Here is a 5,013-nt window from a genome sequence, read left to right on the forward strand (position 1 = left end):
ATTCTCACCTCCAGAAAGGTCTCTGCGTACTGCAGCAGGTAGAGATTCTCACCTTCAGAAAGGTCTCTGCGTACTGCAGCAGGTAGAGATTCTCACCTTCAGAAAGGTCTCTGCGTACTGCAGCAGGTAGAGATTCTCACCTTCAGAAAGGTCTCTGCGTACTGCAGCAGGTAGAGATTCTCACCTTCAGGAAGGTCTCTGCGTACTGCAGCAGGTAAAGATTCTCACCTTCAGAAAGGTCTCTGCGTACTGCAGCAGGTAGAGATTCTCACCTCCAGAAAGGACTCGGCATACTGCAGCAGGTAGAGGCCGCAGTCGCTGCCGTTGTCCTGAAGGGGGAGCTGTTGGACGTTGGAGCTCCTCATGGACTCAGAGGTGAAGAGAGATGAGGAGGAGCTCTGTCTGCGCTGGGACCACTCTACACACAGGTAGCTACATGCACACCCCACACACACACACACACACACACACACACACACACACACACACACACACACACACACACACGACGTGCAGACAGGGGTGTCACAAGGGGGGGGGGGGGGGGGGGGGTAGTGGGACTGAGTTACCAGGGCCCAAGGTGGAGGGGCCCTAGTAACTTTAGCTATTGAAAAATATCAGATCTGCTATTTTTGAAAAGTTGTGAAAATGTGTGCAAATCTTTGAATATGCGAATATTAGTAACTCAAATTTTAGGTTTTTAGGTTTTAAAAACCTAAAAACAAATGCTAACTAGCTTCATGTATGGTAATAGATTTTTTCAGTAGAAAACAGCCGACCTCCAAGCTGAGGTTGGCTGTTGTCAGTGCTTGATACCAACTGATATACTGTACTGTGTATATATACATATATATATGTATATATATATATATATATATATATACATATATACACAGTATATATACTGTGGTATGTATAGTGACCAGTGATACCACACTGAACTAAGCATGTTCAAGTGAATACTGGAGATGTGGCGTAACGTACGGCATGGATTTCTACACAGAGAGGGCATTCTATAATTACATTCTATAATGACCTGTATCCTCCGTGTTCTTTAACACAGTGGATGCCCTGCTGAGCCAAAAAGACGTCTGGAAACGTCTTTAAATCAAAGTTGGCACTCCTGGCCTTTCTATCAATACATAATAATCAATATTGCTATTGTATCGCCAGATTAGCAAAAAACACTACATTACCCATAACGCTCAGCGGCCGTCATGCGCACGCACATTTCCTGGTTTGCTCGTCGCGAGCACAGGCCCGTATTTCCCCCGTTTAGAATGCATGTAAAATGGCGGTGGTGGTTTACATTTTGCACTCTTATCAAGCCACGCTGATGGATTATATCATGCAACGTTAACGATCACACCCGCGGCCGTCACACACGCCGAGGCCCGCACACACGTTGCGCGCACACATGCCCCGGTGAGTTCCATTAACCCTATGATGGCATCCTATGCGTTAAGCACATTGTTTGTGAAATCTGGATGTTGGTGTAGTTGTAGGGGGTTAAATAGGTCACTCTGCCTGAACTCGGTCTGTACGACCATACGAGAGCTACGATGGGCTAAAATCACTTTGGGAAACCCGGCCATTATAGTTTAGTTTCCATCAAAATTGGTGGATAATAATAATAATAATAAGTCCTTGTCTGGTATCGCGACGCCCTTGCGACGCATCTTGCAATGGGCCTGGTGTACAAGATACACTACACCTCCAAGATACCCATGTACCTGACAAACTACTTCTTAAAGGTCAAGGATTTTCACGATCACAACACCAGAGGCAGCTCCACTAATCATCATCAACGTAGATTTAACACTAAACAAGGCTCTAACTCGTTCTCCTGCTATACCATCAACATGTGGAACGCCCTTCCACAAGCCTTAAAGGAGAGCAAATCCCTAGCCTCCTTCAAAACTGGTATGAAAAGTCACCTTCAGACAGATGCTACCCGTGACTTGTAAATAGACTAAGCCCCCATGCCCCCCCCCCTTTTCTCTTTTTCTGCCTTTGTATTTGATGTTATGCTTTTGAAACTGATATTATCCTAGATAAAGTACTATGTTCTATCCGTCTGTCTTTCAATGTTATATGATATACTTAAAGTGTGGTTCCTGTGGAAATAAGCCTTGGCTTTCTAGGATCTCCTTTTAGTTGACCTTGTACCAGTGATTTGTACTGTCATGAAACTGTACTTTTTTCTATTGCAAACTTCTAATAAATTCTTCAGTAATAATAATACTTACTCCCGTAACAGCTTGCAGACGCTTTCATGGCACGACGGCGAATCCAGAGAATCCAGGACCAGAATACAAGGTCTACGCACACGCACACACAGGATGACACATTAAGATTTAAGGAACTCAATGTGACAGACCTGTAAGGGTCCATTTGGTTCCACCCCAAGGAAGTTTTAGTTACGCAACGGTATGGGATCGCTACTCAGTAGGGCATTTACTAGTGTTGCCCGATCCCGATCACGTGATCGGATCGGCCGCCGATATGGCCGTTTTTATAAGATCGGAGATCGGGGAAAAAAAAAATCGAAAAAAAAAAAAAAAGTTTTTTTTTTTTTTTTTTTTTTTTTTTCTCCAAAAAATATTTTCTGGGAGTACTGAAAGTTACAGGTAAGGTGAATGCGATATGAAATGTAAGCTTACCATAATCACAGTAATCCTTAATCATTTTCAATCATATTCAAGGGCTTTTGGAGAAATGAGACAGACAGAGCACTGCAGAGGGAAGGTGATTGTGTCAGACTCTGTGTACAGCTGGCAGCTGATGCCAATAAGTAGTAATTGGCCCCTTGCTAATGGATCAAAGGAAGGCAATTATGTCTCTCTGCACTGTCAACTAGCTCAGTGGTTCTCAACCTGTGGGTCGGGACCCCCAGGGGGGTCCTCAAATTATTTTGGGGGGGTCCCCAGATGATTAACTTAATGTGCAACATTGTTTTCTCTCTCAACAGTAAACAAATCAACATAAAGTTTAAGTGTATAGAGGGTATCTGCACATTTCGAAAGTGAAAAATTAAGGACTTTTTAATACCTCTAAAATGACAAATTAAACATTGGCCAAATTGTCAAATATTAAAGCCAGAAATTGTGAAAATAGCCGATCTACATGCTCACAACTCCTCGCGTTGCGAGGCGTTGTGAGCATGTAGATCTGCTATTTTCACAATAGAACCGTGTTATACAAAATATACTTCCTCAACTCTTCAGGGTCGGGGGTCCCCAGTTAAAATATGATTATTTTGGGGGTCACGGCCTGAAAAGGTTGAGAACCAAGTGATAGAATGAATAGATTTTTTTTTTTCTTCTTAATGCCTTGCCAAAAGATCGGATCGGGAAAGATCGGGATCGAATCGGAAGCAATAATATTTGATCGGTATCGGATCGGGAGCAAAAAAACCCTGATCGGGGCATCCCTAGCATTTACCAATAGTGATTTTTAGTATTCGAATTATTCGACCTCAAAGTGTTCGAATAGTGGAATATTGGACAGGACTGACCAAACTGTCAAATATTTAGTAAGCAAGAGGCGAACATCAGATTGCTCACAGCGCTGCGAGGCGTTGTGAGCATGTAGATCTGCTATTTTCACAATATTTATCTGTAGAACCGAGTCACATTAAATGTAATACCTACAATTCCAAGTGCTTGTCAGGGTGGGGGTCCCCAGTTCAAATATGTTTATTTTGGGGGTCACAGCCTAAAAAGGTTTGAGAACCCCTGGTATAGAGCATTAACAAATTCATCCACCAGGAGCATTGACAACTCATTCTTATGACTTCCTATCTAGCCAAGCTTTATAAACTATAGATTTTTTTAAGAGAAAACAACAAAAAAATAAGCGAATATTCGACTTCGGTGATCAACGTCGAATAGCAACTTTGATATTGGAATATTTGGTGAATGCACTACTACTCGGTAAGGACAGAAAGGTTCTCACCTCTTCAACGGTGTCTCTCCCTTCCACCCCAGTCTGGTACACTCCTAGAAGAAATGATACACATTAGACCATGTCTGGTGCACTCCTAGAAGAAATGATACACATTAGACCATGTCTGGTGCACTCCTAGAAGAAATGATACACATTAGACCATGTCTGGTACACTCCTAGAAGAAATGATACACATTAAAATGAAATCAGTTACCTTTAAATAGTAATAATAACAACAACAACAACAACAGAGATAACACTACTACTACTACTACTACTAATAATAATAATACTAATAATTCTTACAGGGTGTGTGGAGGTGGAAGGTTCTCCTCTGGATCTCAGAGCTGCAATACAGAACACAACACCAGTAAGACTCCCTAATCGGGAGAAAATACACAAACTTTAGAAGGCAATGGTAGCCAATCAGGAGGGAATATGGGAAAAGGGACAGATCCTATATATTGTTATCCCTTACTTACCTCTGGTGAGGCGAGGTCTCTTATTATTATTAGTATCTTATATCTTATTATTAGTATCTTATATCTTATTATTGGTATCTTATATCTTATTATTGGTATCTTATATCTTATTATTGGTATCTTATATCTTATTATTAGTATATTATATCTTATTATTAGTATCGTATATCTTATTATTAGTATCTTATATCTTATTATTAGTATATCTTACTAACCTCTGGTGAGGTGAGGTCTCTTGGCTTCCTGTTCTTCATGAGTCGTCGTTTCCTCAACACGGTCTCTGATCAGGCCGGGGAAACACACCAGCACCAGGAACCAATGGGAGCTGAGGAGACAACACATGTGACCAGGAACCAATGGGAACAACATAATCACTAAAATATTGTCACTGTCGGGCAGAAACCTCGTATCTCCAAGTTTCAAATGTGTACGTCTTTTGGTAAAGCAAAGCCCTGCTTCATCATACAAGACTGTCGCACACATGTGCTTGTAGATCTGCTGTTTTCACTAGTTTAGTACATTTTATAGATGATAAATACAAAACCAACGGTTTTGGACATACAAGGTTTCCACCCGACGACGA

At 41.6% G+C, this 5,013-nt stretch overlaps 1 long non-coding RNA gene across 1 annotated transcript; it reads right to left on the reverse strand.

The window, feature by feature from the left end:
• Positions 1 to 2,284: 2,284 nt before the first annotated feature.
• LOC308303513 lies at positions 2,285 to 4,673 on the reverse strand. The gene is made up of 4 exons (XR_013963004.1): positions 4,646 to 4,673; positions 4,255 to 4,295; positions 3,958 to 4,001; positions 2,285 to 2,321 (listed from the first exon to the last, which is right to left on the reverse strand). It is a non-coding gene; the product is annotated as an uncharacterized lncRNA (long non-coding RNA).
• Positions 4,674 to 5,013: the final 340 nt, after the last annotated feature.

This window comes from Nannobrachium achirus (assembly GCF_963921795.1).
Source record: "Nannobrachium achirus genome assembly, chromosome: 18".
In the NCBI taxonomy this organism is placed as follows: Eukaryota; Metazoa; Chordata; class Actinopteri; order Myctophiformes; family Myctophidae; genus Nannobrachium; species Nannobrachium achirus.